The following is a 16,344-nucleotide window of genomic DNA, read 5'->3' on the forward strand; positions in this document are numbered from 1 at the left end:
TTATTTGATTTAAAAGGCTCTATCCTTGTTCAATGTAAAATATCGAAAAGAGCGAATAACTATAAGGAAATTTTTAGGAATTTTTTGAAAATTTTTCGGAACTCATATGATGAATTTAAGGGAGATGAATAGACTTGTGAAAAATTTATTTGGAATATCTCTTTAGTGGGAGTTGATTGAGGAATTAACTTATGATTTAATTAATTAAACCAAAGTTAAATATATATAAAACCTAATTCCTTCCTTCTAAATCCCGATCCCTCTTCTCTTCTCCTCTTCGTTCAATCCTCTCCTCTTCTCCTGACTCTTCTTCTTCCCGATCTTTTCTCCTCGCCACCGAAGCTTCTCCTCTTCTGGTTAGCCGTTGACGTCTTCCCTTCCCCTTCATCAGCGGCGTAGATCCGGTCATCGCCCCTCTCTGGATCCACCCTCGTCGTGCCTCCTAATTGTCGACGCTGGCCACCGCATTCCCAGCCCTAGCCGCGGACACCAAGAACTCGTCGGGAGCCGAGCATTCGAGCCCATCTTTCCGGCAGAGCTTTGTAGTCGATCTATGCCAACGCTCGACGCCATTGCCTCCTCCACATGAGGCTATATCGACGATGCCGTAGTCGTTGATGTCGCGAGATTTAGCCGTCGGACTCCTCTCGATCTTGCCCGAGGTCACCGCCCTTTGGCTGTGTTCTAGCTCCTGATCCATCGACGTTGGGCTGAGCACCACCTGATGCAGTTCTGTTCGATTGCCCCGACATTTTTTCTTCTCCGAGTACCCTCTGGTCAGTGCCCTAGTTTCCTAATGCCGCCATCTACCTCGAAAGCTTTCATTGCTGCTTGATCTATCCATCGTCGTCATTGTAGGCGAAGGCAATTGGGCTGTTCCCGTGCACTGCCATGCCAAGAGAAAGAAGTTGAAGGTCTCCTTTGTACATCGCCCCTCTCCAACCATCATAATCCGTTGTTAGAGAAGGAGAGCAAGCGATATTGGGGTAAGGATACTTAGTATCAGATTGGTAGTGACCTTTTGTAGCAAGCTGGTTTCCATTTTGTGTAGGGGTGGTGATTTGTTATTTGACAGTCTTTGTAGCTTCGACCAGCATTGTCCACCGACAATCCATGGCTCTGGTCATTATGTTTTGGCAGTGAACCTTCGATTGTGAGCTATTAACTTTGGAATTGGATAAGTTGTGGAGGTAATTTCGAATACGAACTAGATTTAATTCTAGTTGTGGAATGGTTAGGTGTTCTAATTCTATTTAGATGTGATATGTTGCTTGGATGGATATGGATAGACATCATATTATGTTGGAGATTTTATAATATGTTGTTACTTGGATAATTAGTGATTAGTGGATTTAGAATGATTTATGATAAAATCTGATTAGTGATCAATTTGTAATGAATTAAATGATTCATGATGCTAGGTTCGGTTAGATATGAATTTGAATTGGAAGATGAAACAATTGGTTGATTGAGGATTATTGGATTATCATTAATTAGTGTTAATTAATGATCATTTCGATTAGGGTTTTCCCTATTAGTTTAGGTCTTGAAGTTTGGCTAATTGTTGTAGATGTGATTAGCTAAACTATACAATATGTGATTTGCAGGATGTTGATTCGAGACGAGCATCCCAACGTGGAGGTAGTTTGAGACGAACATTTTGATGTGGGAGTTATGTTGGCACGATCTACGATAAAGGTGGGTATCTCTTGACTTATTTTTATGATATTGTAACTTTGATATGCATAGTAATTTATAGCTAGTAGCAATGATAATGCTTAGATTTGCCCTTGGTATATCACTATTTGATACCTATAGTATGTTTTGTTTGTTGCTTGTTATGCATCCATGTTTATATCTCTTGATTATTGCCATGTATACCTTAATTTCTAGAGGAAGTGACATACCAGGCTTCACTGAGTATAGGACTAGTTTTCTGGATTTTATTATCTGGCGTGTGTACTTAGATCGGTGATACCTAGGTCATGGCATGATTTATTTTCCTGTCTAACACTTATTATGTGGAGGTGATTATGGTTAGGATTTACATGCTTAGTGTCATGCACCATCTTGCATGATTGCATGTTGTACGATTGTCGGCTCTATTATTATTGAGCACATCGCTAGTTACATGATCTGCACACACAACCACTTATGGGTTAGTGGTAGTTCAAGCAAGGTGTGTGCAGTTGCTCTGTCAGTGCTCCATTGGTCCACTCATGGGTAGCGTGACGCAGCGTGGTAGCATGTTAGGGATCCCTCTTCTGGACTGACTCAGGGAGATGAGAGCGCGCATTGCGCTCCCCCACTCTGTTTGGGGTAGGAGGATAGGTGTACTCTGAAAACATCCTGTCTACTCGGTTACTCAGGAGCAGTGATGGCAGAGTGCACAATTGTCATAGCCCTACCCACTCGGTCTTACCATTGCATGTGAGATGGCTGACTGACGTCAAGGGTGACACAAATCATTTTGCACCATTTTGCATTGATGACATTTATTGTTTGTGATTGCTGTACTTTATTTGTTGTATTTTGGTGTTTCATATGATTGACATCCATACATGAGACATTATGAGCACAGTTCTTCTTCTGTTATCTTTTCAGTTGGCATTTCTTATTATTGATCAGAAGACTGTACTCCATGATTATTTCTGTTAGTTATATCTTACTAGGCATGTCAGCTTGATATCCGCTGAGTTCTTTGAACTCACACCATTAAGCTATTTCTATTTCAGGTAGCAGACAGATTTTTTGGAGTCTCTTGGAATATCCTGTTTGTCAGTTCCCACGTCACATTCGAAGACCTATTTTTGGTTTTTATTTGTACTTTATTTGGTCTATGCTTTTGGTTTACTTAGTAATGTAAATTTAGGTTTTGGTTCTGGAGTATTTTGATGTGGTGTTTTGTATTGTTTGTGGTGTTGTGTAAGTCTAGCCGGCTAGCAGTCTTGTTTTTGGTTTGTAATGATTTTCTATCATTTTCATTGTATTTTTGGTATTTTGATCCAGCCGAGTGGACTGTTAGATATATATATAACTGCGTGGTTGTATTTATTGCTGTTACAGCCGAGTGGGCTGAATATAAACTGCGTGGTTGTGTATATGTTCCAGCCGTATGTGACTGATGTATATTTGTGGATGTAGAAAAGATTCAGATTGTCACTGGTATAGGGGGGATGCTGCCAGATTTTTCTCTGGCTAGGACTCCTCGGGGCGCTATAATTTATTTGGTATATGAGCCATAAGTTTACGAGGCTTGCTTTTCATGTTTTGATTTCATGTTTTGGTTTTCTCGATGCGACTTTTTCGAGTTTTGGGGCCTGGCAGCGCAGGACATCTCCAAGCTATAGGAGGTATGTTGGTATATTGTTATCATACATTTCTATAGGTATATGCATTATTGTCTATTATAGTTATGATATGTATTAACACTTTTTATTTAGTACCCTTCTGGTTATTGTAGCATATATTACATATGATGGGTCAACCGTTGATAATGGTCGACCTTAATAGAGATCAAGAATTACAGTCTTAGGTGATTTTTCATATCATACCATCAGTAGTTTTAGCTTCTATTACTATTAGTTGGTTAGGAATTGGAGGCACATACCAGTCTCTGCTATTATTAACTGAGAAATGGATAGTATTTGTATATTCATGTTGACTCAGCCAGTAGAGTACCGATTTAACTTAGTTTGTTTCGACAGTAGATAATTAATTTACTCTTGTTAGATTGGTCAGTGGACATGGGTAGTCGTGGATCGATTTACCTTAGTAACTTTGTAGAGGATTAATGTATTCTTGTTGGATTAGTTAGTAGATGACCGATCTAATTTTTGGTTGGTCCGATCAGCAAGGGATTGACTTTATTTTATAGAGATGCTGATCTTTGAGTTACACATGCTTAGTTAGATATTGTAAGCACATTTGAGTGCATGACTTGTATCAACGTGGGAAAGACTGAATTAGCCATATGCCATTGTCGGCTTGGTCAGTCTATAGAGGATCGATGTATCCTATTCCATGAGGGCTTTAATCTTAGATTGTATGTACCTGGTTAGATAACTTAGAAGATACATTTGGGTTATGTGACACCCACTGATGTAAGAAGGTGTAGAGCTAATTGCTTAACAATTATAAGATGCAACCGCTATTAGAGTGTATAATGTGGAGAGTACTTAAGGTATATGATAATAAACTTTCCTCATTAGGTACAATCTCTGTAGTGGTACAACATGGACGTGCAATGTTGAACCATAGCGGGTATTTCTTTATTTCTCTATTAGTTCTTTTGAACTTAGAGTATGGTTAATACTGGATGGTTAGGCTGCTATACCTTGGATTGTTTATGATTGTTGTTTTCTTGTGTGGTACTTATGCTTGATTTTTTTAGAGGTTTATGTTTTGTACAGTCTCGTGTCTTGATTCCTGAACTCTATTATATATACCCTTTAGAGTAGGTAGTATAGAGATTGTCTGGTTGATTGGGTTAAAAATGTTGATTATGCATATCTAGGTTGTGTGTATATATGATGAGTATGTGTTGTAGGAGTCCTATGTTAGACTGTCCATTTGTAGGTGGTGTGTGTATACATGTCCAGTTAGGGTTATTGTAGGTTTCTTGTGGATTATACCTATGTGGTCAGGTGTACATATCTGATTGTTTTATTGGAGGTATCTTGTCGATTGAATCTAGGTAGTGGTAGGTGCACATGTATTTGGGTGTTATGATAGAGGTATCTTGTCGATTAAATCTGTGTTGTGGCAGGTGTACATGTGATTTGGTGTATTATTCGAGGTATCTTGTTGGTTATATCTTTTCTGTGTGTACACCCGTGTCTATTATGATTTGTTGGAAGTATTACGTTGATTATACTCTTGGCGTATGTGTATATATGTTAGGTGAGTATTGTTTAAGGTGTATTGTCGATTATACCTACGTCGATATATGCACATGGGTTCGGTATGTATTGTTGGAGGTATCATGCTGATCTATACCTGTGTTATGAGTGTGTTTTGGTGTGTACTAATTGGAGGATTATGTTGATCATACTGATGTAGTGTATGCACGTATGCCGGGTGTATTATTGGCAGTATTATGATGATTCTACTTAGGTTGAGTGTCTACATTATGTCATTGGTTGTATTACCCTGTCAACTAATTCTCCTACTGGTGAGTGGCCTGTTATGATGTTGAGGGAGTTGACAGAGGATTTGATATGCTTATTAGGTTGTTATACCCTTGGCTGCCCACAGCAATTTGTGGTAGAGTGATCACATGCAGTCTTTAACTAGATAGTTAGATGTTTTGGTCATTTATGGATTATTTGTGGTGGAGCGTAGCTCCCACATATTATCGATTGTTGTGGTGGAGCATTGCTTTCACATATTATGGATCGTTTGTGGTGGAGCTTGCTCCCACATATTGAGGATTGCTTATGGTAGAGCGTTGCTCCCACATACGTTGTTTTTCTTGTGATGGAGCATTGCTATCATATTTGATGATCTATTCCTTGGTGTTTATTGTCGGAGATCTTATGGTTGAGGATGTCTGATGTACGGATATTATAAGTTCTTGGTTTTATCATTTAGGCTTATAGTGCCTTAGATGTTATCATGGACTCGATGCTTTGGGTATCCCTAGGATATTGGATCAGTATCTGTTATCTTTATTGACGACGTGGTGATCTATTCCCGATCCGAGGTGTATCATGTACACCATCTTCGCATAGTTCTAAGGATGTTTCAACGGGAACATTTATATGTGAAATTCAGTAGTGCGTGTTTTGATTGTTTTCTGTGAGATGATTGAGACACATGGTCACCAGTAGAGGTATATCATGGATCCACAGGAGATAGAGGTTGTTATCAGTTAGGAGTTGTCGTAGTCTATATAGGAGACTCGCAACTTCCTTTGTCGAGCTAGTTATTACCAGAGGTTCATTGAAGGTTTTCCTCGCGTTGCTATGCCACTGATACACCTGACCAGGAAGGGCATGAAGTTCACGTGGCTAGAAGCCGACGAGACTAGCTTCCAGGAACTGAATCGACACCAGTTCTGGTTTTGTCTTTGGAGAAGACGAGTTCGTACTCTATACCGACGCTTCTCTACAGGGTTTGGGCTCTGTTTTGATGCAACTTGGTAAAGTAGTCTCCTATGCTTCTCGTTAGTTGAAGGAGCAAGAGAAGAATTACCTTGTACATAATATAGGGTTAACTGCTATTATCTTTTCTTTGAAGATTTGGCGGCATTATTGGTAGGGTATTACATTTGGGATTCTTACGGATCAAAAGAGTCTCAAATATCTTTTCACCCAGAAGAAACTCAATCTCCGACAGAGGAGATGGATGGAGTTCCTGAAGGATTATAATTGTACCATTATTAGCTACCACCCAGGGAAAGCTAATGTGGTTGCCAATGTGCTTAACCGGAAGTCCAGAGGGACTTTAGCTTGCCACCGAGTTGTGGTCACGAACTTGATTCAGGGTTTTTTGTTTTTAGTTGGGCCTTGAGGAGCAGGGACAGACAGAGCAGGGTATTCTTATTACCATGGTTGCTCAGTCGTCGATCAGGACGAGGATCCGAGAGGCCCAGACAGGTAATCAACTCTTACAGTCTAGTGGTAGCTAGATAGCTTCCAGGCAGCAAACTGAGATCACTCGAGATGACGAGGGTATTACTTATTTCAGAGGTAGATTATGCGTACCTCAATCTCATCCAGTCTTGGAGGAGCTACTTTAGGAGGCTTATCGCTCTCGATTTGCCATCCACCCAGGTAGAACCCGTATGTATCGAGATTTGAGGCGTTCCTATTGGTGGAACAACATGAATGAAGATATCGCGGAGTTTGTAGCTAGATGTTTAGTCTGACTATGGATTTTGTGGTAGGATTGCCTAGGACATAATGAGGCCATGACGTGATTTGGATGATCGTGAATCAATTAATCAAATCCGCACACACTTCTTACCGATTTGGAAGACTGATTCGCTGGATCGATTGGTAGAGTTTGCAACATGCTTTGGGCACGCATCTCCGTTTTAATATGACATTCCATCCGCAGACAGCTGGATAGTCAGAGCGGACCATCCAGACTTTAGAGGACCTGCTGAGATCTTGCATTATGGATTTCGGAGGCAGCCGAGAGGACCACTTGCCATTAGTAAAGTTCGCTTACAACAATAGCTATCATTCGGCTATCCAGATGACACTGTTTAAAGTATTGTATGGTAGGCCATGTCGGACACCCACCCTATGGGAGGAGGTTGGGGAGGCCCAACTACTAGGACCTCATAGAGTTCAGCAGGAGGTAGAGTTAGTTCACACTATTAGGCGGAGGATGTTAGAAGCACATAACTGTCAGAAGAGTTATGCTGAACAGAGAACCAACCCAAATTAGCCTTCGAGGTAAGTTAGCTCCACGATATTGTGGACCTTTCTAGATCTTGGAGAGAATTGGAGCAGTAGCTTACAGTCTGGCGCTACCGCCATCGCTGGCAGGCATTCACGGTGTATTCTATGTGTCCATGCCGAGGAGATACGTATCCGTCCAATACATATTTTGTCAGATATATCAATTCCCATTCAGCCTGATGTCACCTACGAGGAAGTTCTGGTATGGATTCTGGACTACAAGGAGCGTCAGTGGCGGAACAAGACTATTCAACTGGTTAAAGTCGGATGCCAGTATCATTCTGACGAGGAGGCTACTTCAGAGCTCGAGGATACGATCCGAACTCGATACCCCCATCTTTTAACTTGAGATATGTGGTTTAGATTTTAGTTTAGCATTTATACTGTTACTACTTGCTTATGGTAAATTATGAAATTTGGGGATTAAATTTTTATTAGTGGAGGAGAATGTAAAATACCGAAAAGGACGAATAACCATAAGGAAATTTTTAGAAATTTTTAAGAATTTTCTTAGAATTTTTCGGAACTCGTATTATAAGTTTAAGGGGGATGAATAGGCTTGTGAAAAGTCTGTTTGGAATACCCCTTTAATGAGAGTTGATTAAGAAATTAACTTATGATTTATTTAATTAAACCTAAGTTAAATATATATATAAAACCTAATTCCCTCATTCTAAATCCCGATCCCTCTTCTCTTCTCCTCTTCGTTCAATCCTCTCCTCTTCTTCTTCCCGATCTTTTCTCCTCGCCACCGAAGCTTCTCCTCTTCCGGTTCACCGTCGACGTCTTCCCTTCCCCTTCATAAGCGGCGTAGATCCGGTCATCGCCCCTCTCTGGATCCACCCTCGTCGTGCCTCCCAATTGTCGACGCTGGCCACCGCATTCCCAGCCCTAGCTGCGGACACCAAGAACTCACCGAGAGCCGAGCATTCGAGCCCATCTTTCCGGCAGAACTTTGTAGTCGATCTATGCCAACGCCCGACGCCATTGCCTCCTCCACATGAGTCTAGATCAGCGATGCCGTAGTCGTCGCTGTCGTGAGATTTAGCCGTCGGACTCCTCTCGATCTTGCCCGAGGTCACCAGCCTTTTGGCTGTGTTCTAGCTCCTGATCCACCGACGCCGGGCTAAGCGCCACCTGATGCAGTGATCTGTTCAATTGCCCCGACGTTTTTTCTTCTCCGAGTACCCTCTGGTCAGTGCCCTAGTTTCCTAATGCCGACATCTACCTCGGAATCTTTCACTGTTGCTTGATCTATCCATCGTCGTCATTGCAGGTGAAGGCAATTGGGCTATTCCCGTGCACTGCCATGCCAAGAGAAAGAAGTCGAAGGTCTCCTTTGTGCATCACCCCTCTCCAGCCATCATAACCCACTGTTAGAGAAGGAGAGCAAGCGACATTGGGGTAAGGATACTTAGTATCAGATTGGTAGTGACCTTTTGTAGCAAGCTGGTTTCCATTTTATGTAGGGGGTGGTGATTTGTTATTTGACGGTCTTTGTAGCTTCAACCAGCATTATGCACCGGCGATCCATGGCTCTGGTCATCGTGTTTCGACAGTGAACCTTCGATTGTGAGCTGTTAACTTTGGAATTGGGTAAGTTGTGGAGGTAATTTCGAATACGAACTAGATTTAATTCTAGTTGTGGAATGGTTAGGTGTTCTAATTCTATTTAGATGTGATCTATTGCTGGGATGGATATGGATAGACATCATATTATGTTGGAGATTTTATAATATGTTGTTACTTGGATAATTAGTGATTAGTGGATTTAGAATGATTTATGATAAGATCCGATTAGTGATCAATTTGTAATGAATTAAATGATTCATGATGCTAGGTTCAGTTAGATATGAATTTGAATTGGAAGATGAAACAATTGGTTGATTGAGGATTATTGGATTATCATTAATTAGTGTTAATTAATGATCGTTTCGATTAGGGTTTTCCCCTATTAGTTTAGGTCTTGAAGTTTGGCTAATTGTTGTAGAAGTGATTAGCTAAACTATACAATATGTGATTTGTAGGATGTTGATTCAAGACGAGTATCCCGACGTGGAGGTAGTTTGAGACGATCGTTTTGATGTGGAGTTATGTTGGCACGATCTACGATAAAGACAAGTATCTCTTGACTTATCTTTTATGATATTGTCATTTTGATATGCATAGTAATTTATAGCTAGTAGCAATGATAATGCTTAGATTTGCCCTTGGTATGTCACTATTTGATACCTATAGTATATTCTGTTTGTTTCTTGTTATGCATCCATGTTTATATCTTTTGATTATTGCCATGTGTACCTTAGTTCTAGAGGAAGTGACATACTAGGCTTCACTGAGTATAAGACTAGTTTTTTGGATTTTATTATCTGGCGTTTGTACTTAGATCGGTGATACCTAGGTCATGGTATGATTTATTTTCCTGTCTGGTACCTATTGTGTGGAGGTGATTATGGTTAGGATTTACATGCTTAGTGTCATGCACCATCTTGCATGATTGCATGTTGTGTGATTGTCGGCTCCATTATTATTGAGCACATCACCAGTTACATGATCTGCACACACAACCACTCATAGGTTAGTGGTACATCAAACAAGGTGTGTGCAGTTGCTCTGTCAGTGCTCCATTGGTCCACTCATGGATAGCGTGACGCAGCGTGGTAGCACGTTAGGGATCCCTCCTCTGGACTGACTCAGGGACATGAGAGCATTGCACTCCCCCACTCTGTTTGGGGTAGGAGGATAGGTGTACTCTGAAAACATCCTGTCTACTCGGTTACTCAGGAGCAGTGATGACAGAGTGCACAGTTGTCATAGCCCTACCCACTTAGTCTCACCATCGCGTGTGAGATGACTGACTGGCGTCAGAGGTGACACATGTCATTTTGCACCATTTTGCATTGATGACATTTATTGTTTGTGATTGCTGCACTTTATTTGCTGCATTTTAGTATTGCATATGATTGACATGCATACAGGAGACATTATATATCTGGTCTGACGACCCTTACATATGGATAGGAGGTCCTGGTGAGCACAGTTCTTCTTCTATCATCTTTTCAGTTTGCATTTCTTATTATTGATCAGAAGACTGTAACTCTATGTTTATTTCTGTTAGTTATATCTTACTAGATATGTCAGCTTGTTATTCGCTGAGTTCTTTGAACTCACACCATTAAACTATTTCTATTTCAGGTAGTAGGTAGATTTTTTGGCGTCGCTTGGAGTATCATGTCTGCCAGTTCTCACGTCACATCCGAAGACCTGTTTATGGTTTTTATTTGTACTTTATTTGGTCTATGCTTTTGGTTTACTTAGCAATGTAAATTTAGGTTTTGGTTCCGGAGTATTTTGATGTGGTGTTTTGTATTATTTGTGGTGTTGTGTAAGTCTAGTGGCTAGCAGTCTTATTTTTTGTTTGTAATGGTTTTTCTATAGTTTCCGCTGGGCTGTTAGATATATATATATATATATATATATATATATATATATATATATATATATATATATATATATATATATATATATATATATATATAATTGCATGGCTGTATTTATTGTTGTTACAGCCGAGTGGGCTGTTCCAGCTGTGTGTGACTGATGTATATCTGTGGATGTAGAAATGATTCAGATTGTCACTACTACAGGGGGGGATGTAGCAGGATTTTTCTCTGGCTGGGACTCTTCACGGCGTGACATTCAACCTCTAGCGGCCTGCATCAACCTCTCAGCATGCATTTCATGCGACGCTGAGAGTCCTTTGAAACATCATTTTCTGACATTATAACAGCAAAATAATGGATCGAAACGGTCGGAATTGAACGCCAACTTTTTCTTCGGCGGTGGCTCATGGCGGCAGGCTACATGTGGAGAATTTTCTCCGGTTGCTCGTGATGGGAAACAATGAGGAGCGTCATCAGGTGAAGCTTGCGGTGCGTCAGAAAGAGGAAAATTATTTGAGGTGGTCAGTGATGTTTCCGTTGGCTACTTGCGAGCAGGTCGAAGTCAAAGTCGATTTGGATTGTAGCACTATGCGTACAGGGAAGAGAAACTTGAGACGTTAGGTTTTAATATAAAATATATATTAATAAATCAAATTAATTCTCAACTTAATTAATAGATAATTTAATAAAGTCTAATGAAATTAGATCTTAAAAATCTTCTATAAAATTTATTTAAATCTTAAAAATTCGTAAATAAATTTAATATATTTATATTTATTTATTTTTATAATATTATTACTCATCAAAGTAATAATATTATTATTAATTTTATTACTAATCAAATTTATTATTTCAGCACTTTATTAAAAATTTGATCAAATTAAAGGGTTGACTAACTTTTCATGATAATTTAGATTAAATTTGTAAATAAAAATATTTAAAATTATTATAATATTGTTAGATTTAAAATTATATTATTAAGTTTTTTTTTAAAAAATTACAAATTGAGACGTTATCCTCTCTTTGTTTTTACCGAAAACAAAATAAAAATATAAAAAGTTGAAAAAAATATGGACAAATATGCAATTTATTATTTTATTAAAAAAATAAATTTAATTAGGTATTTTAGGTTTTATTTGAAAATAAATATCATGCGAAACCATGACCACTTATGTTTTTTCAAGATTGAATACACCTCCTTAAATATACAAGTTTCCATAAAGTTTACAAATGTCTATAAAAGTCTTGCCAAAATATCTATAGAACTCCATGGAATTCTTTTCATAACTATATGAGATTCTATAAAAGTCAATAAAAATCTACCAACTACACAAAAGTCTATCATTAAAAAAATTAATGAAAGTCATTCAATCTCTTGATTGAATACACTCCTCTTAGTATAATCTTTCCGACATCTAAGTTAGTATGATACCACTAAAGGTTGAAGAGTGGAAGGAGAATTATATTAGTGATTGTGCATGTGTGCATACTTGTGCCCATGAGAATGGACTTCTCTTTGACCTCTTTGATGGTGACTAGGCCTCCTCTATTTGCACTTTTATCAATCACGTTCGGTCGAGGAAAAGCTACGTGGAAGCAATAACATTTGTTGCATCACATGCGATTTGACTGATAACTCAGCATGACCGTAGACTCCACGAGCTCACGTGGAAGTAGATAACATTAGCCACATCACAAGTCACCCGTGTTGTGTATAATCAAAGGAGATGTTAGTCTAACGAATTAGATTATTGTATTTTGTCGAAGTCGATGGCAAAAGGTCCAGGTGCTAAGTTGTCATGTGGTGGAGTAACAAACTAACATGTCCTTGTCCCTCATGGCACTTCTTGTGCCAACCATTAGAAGAGACAAGGATCATTAAAACGGATGATATGCGAGATCACGTATCAGTCGCATGACTGAGGTGTCGTCCTTGGGTATTTAATATTGTTGTGTGTAATCAACATCGGTTTCCAAGACTATCAGGGTCAAGGGCGGAGCCACCCTTGGACTAGGGTGGGATCCATCCCCACTAACTTTTTCAAAAAAAAATTATTAGTTTTTGATTTTGTTAATATTGCATCCCTATCAAAATAATTAAGTAATGAAAAAAATCCTGATTGAAAAATAAATAAATAAAATATAGATGTATTGAATTATGGAATACAAAATGAGAGCGTTGAATTTAAATGGATTAGGTGCGAATTAAATTCAACTGTTAGTCCTAGAGATAACGAATACATTGATTCAAGCTGAAATTGATTTGGCCTAGTTATGACCAAACTAAATGATAAGTTAAATAGATTTGATCTATTTAAAATAAATTAGGATATTTTTAAGAAAACATTCTTTTTTTTTTCTCCACGTGCCTAGCTCCCATCGCTACACACCGCCCTCTTCCATGCGCCAACAACTTCACCTGACACACCACCCTTCTCTTCTTCTTCTCCTTCTCCCCACTCTTTCTTATCCTACCACTAAACTACATCCTTTGTCTCTCATCTTCTCAACCAAAGTAGCCCTAGTTACAATATTCTTTTCCCACCGATAATAGAACCCAATAGCACCCATCAAAGCTAGTCAGTGTGGGACTATAAACCACAAAGTAGTGATTATCTACTTTAGAAGTAGATTATCATGTAGTTTTACAAGGAAACCTTATTCCCTAGCATTTAGGATTTCTCAAGGTATTAGAATGGATTAGTATGGTAATGTACTATTTGTACTCCTGATTTTATTGGTTATACCTGGTTGATCATATTTGTAGATGGCTATGTTGGTGTTCTTACTCTTACTTTTGTTAGTAAGTAACATTATTTGAGACTGCTTCGTTTGATCTTCTTATATATAGTATTATGTATTATCTATTTTATACCCATTAAGTATTTTGTACTCACTACCCTTTGCTTTTCTTTGACTTCTAGGTTAGCAGATAGAGGACATGTTTTGTTGACTACCCTAGTATCTCTCAAAGATCAATGCTTCCCAGTCTTGCTTGACTTTGAGTTATCGAGTTTCATTTTTATGTTGTTGTGATTCAGTTTTTTTTTTTGTGTTGCATATCGACTCTGAGTTTTGGTAAAATTGTAATAATTTTTACCTTGTTTAGTTTTGTTTCGTTTTAGTATGTTCATATGTTCATACATATATATACGCATCAACATTTAAAAAGTTAGTGAGTTTCTATTTTGCATCGATGTTTACTTTAAATGGATCGAGTTCAATATCGTTGCTTACTGCATTATCACTAGGGGTACCATCCGATTTGACGGACAAATATACTCTCAAGGTGCGACAATACCGTGTCGTTTCGACTGTGCCAACAAGTGGTGGTGATCATTCCAATGAACAATAGGGAAAAGAAGAAGAGGAAAAGGCTTATTTAGAGGAGACATTTTTGAGACTTGCAGCTCCCTTGCAGGCTTCTTGCGAATACTAGATGCTCCCTTTCGCCACTCGAGTGTTTTGGGTCGTGGAAGGAGCTAGTAGCACAAGCATGTCATGGAAGATGATTGAGCTTGGATCGAGGGTCGTAAAAGGAGCTTGTGGCATAGACAAAGGGTGGTAGAAGATGCTCGTGACGATGTAGAAGATGCTTGCAATGGATCGGAGGCGATCAAGTGGAAGGATTTCATCCTCATGTAAGATGCTTGCAACAAATGTGAAACTGCAAAAATAATGTTATTATGTTGTATCAAGGTATTGGAGCTTCTTGCTTGTCGATCTATGAGCAAAATGAAAACTTTTCTCCGTGCCAACTTGCATGGATTGAGATTTAAAACAATGGTTTTTCTCAATGAATATCTCATTTTAATGCACTATGAATTCTATATAGATTCCTCTCCGCTCTATATATAGAAACACATGCAGTAGAAGATATAAAACATAATTCTTTTGCCCCATGATTTCACTTGTTGCCTATGTTTTTTTTTTGTTTTTTTTTTTCAAAATTTACAAATTTGTTCCACTTTCTAGGTTAATGGTTTTTCTTTGTATATGTTTGTCTCATTACTTAACTGAAATTACGGTTCAAGTTTGAAACAATTATATTTGTGTAATAAAATTTTGAGTCATGCTGAAGTTTCAATTTATGATTAGAATGATTCGGTTTCAGCATAGTGTCGGGTTATGTTGATACAACTTTGATATTTTTTTAAATATAAAAATATTAATTAAAAAATATTTTATTAATATTTAATCACAATAGATGTTTACTATTAAATTATTTGAGCTGCTGAATATTAAATTTAAGTTTTGATATTATCTTGTGAAATGTTTGACGCTTATTGAGTAAAAGTCAATCTAGGATTAACCGAAGTCTAACAAGTAGACATGACAAAATAAAGTAGGTTTAAACTAGATTTAATTGAAATTTATTTGATGTAGTTATATTTTATAAAGTTAGAAATTATATTATATTTATTTTTCTTAACTTCTACCTCTTTAAATTTTTTTTATCTATGTTTATTTCATGGGTGGATTAAAAATAGAAAAAATAATTATCCTGAATTAAAAAGTTTTTTCCCCCTCCTTTTACCTTGTGAAGAGATGCGAGAGAGAAAACAAACTTTTTCCAACCGAATGATGACCATTGAGGAGTTCATTGAACCTCCCATATAGTGAACTTTGGGTTTCTCGTTCCTTAATGGCAAAATTCTGCATTTGATTTATGAAAGGATCTTTCTTTATGATTCTTGAATTCTTTGTGCCTTCATTCAGCTCAATGAGCTTGTCCAAATAATTCCTTGATACTCTAGAATGAACCAACTTTCTTTAGTTGCTCCGAACTCAGATCGCATTGAAGAGTTACGATAGCTTTGGCATTTCCTTGTGCCTTCCACTTTTGTTCAACATACCATCTTGAAGATTCTAGAATTTTTGAATCTTTTGAAGTTGGTGCAACGAAACCCTTCGTCACTAAGAACCACATATCAATCGGAGTCATAAGGTAGTCTCCATGCTACTCTTCCAGTAGGCGAAGTTGTTTCCTTTGAAGTAAGGTGATCGCGTAGTGTTATGACCCTCTTTCAAAGACATCTTTGCAGCTCAAAACTTTTACTCCTTTGGATGTGAATCCTCTGAAGGGACCTTGTTTCAATACCACTTGTTAGGATCTTGCAAGCTAGAGAGGGGGGTGGGGGGTTGAATAGCTCAAATCATTTCATCGTTGAGATTGGGCAGTGGAAAGCTTGAAGCTACACAAGCATAATGCTAACTCGGATGATTTTACTTGGTATCTGCCTTCTTGAGATAACTAATCTAAGGGTTCACTCCTTGTTGTTCACTTTGACTAAACTTTCTCCTTTTCGAATGAAAACCGAAGTCAGAGAAATCTTCTTACAACAGTATTACAACAGCTTACAAATTTTAGTAATGGAGCAACAAGAAAGAAGGAAAGAAGAGATTACAAGTTCGGCTTAGCTCTCATTCTCTTGGTTGCTTGAAGATCTTGTAAATGAAAGCTTGAAACTGATGTTGATAAGAAGAAT

The 16,344-nt window shown here is 38.2% G+C and overlaps 2 long non-coding RNA genes across 3 annotated transcripts; both read left to right on the forward strand.

Annotated features, from left to right (window-relative positions):
- Nucleotides 1-242: 242 nt before the first annotated feature.
- On the forward strand, nt 243-2,956 carry LOC122027525. Its single transcript, XR_006124442.1, has 5 exons — nt 243-776; nt 859-986; nt 1,076-1,190; nt 1,608-1,698; nt 2,736-2,956. It is a non-coding gene; the product is annotated as an uncharacterized LOC122027525 (long non-coding RNA).
- A 5,115-nt stretch (nt 2,957-8,071) lies between these two features.
- Nucleotides 8,072-14,255, forward strand: LOC122027515. 2 transcript variants are annotated; one of them, XR_006124434.1, is made up of 5 exons: nt 8,072-8,606; nt 8,689-8,816; nt 8,916-9,008; nt 9,440-9,533; nt 14,107-14,255. It is a non-coding gene; the product is annotated as an uncharacterized LOC122027515 (long non-coding RNA). The 2 variants fall into 2 exon arrangements; XR_006124433.1 differs by lacking the exon at nt 14,107-14,255 and adding an exon at nt 10,608-10,849.
- The last annotated feature ends 2,089 nt before the right edge of the window (nt 14,256-16,344 follow it).

This window comes from Zingiber officinale, chromosome 1A, assembly GCF_018446385.1.
Source record: "Zingiber officinale cultivar Zhangliang chromosome 1A, Zo_v1.1, whole genome shotgun sequence".
Lineage (NCBI taxonomy): Eukaryota > Viridiplantae > Streptophyta > Magnoliopsida > Zingiberales > Zingiberaceae > Zingiber > Zingiber officinale.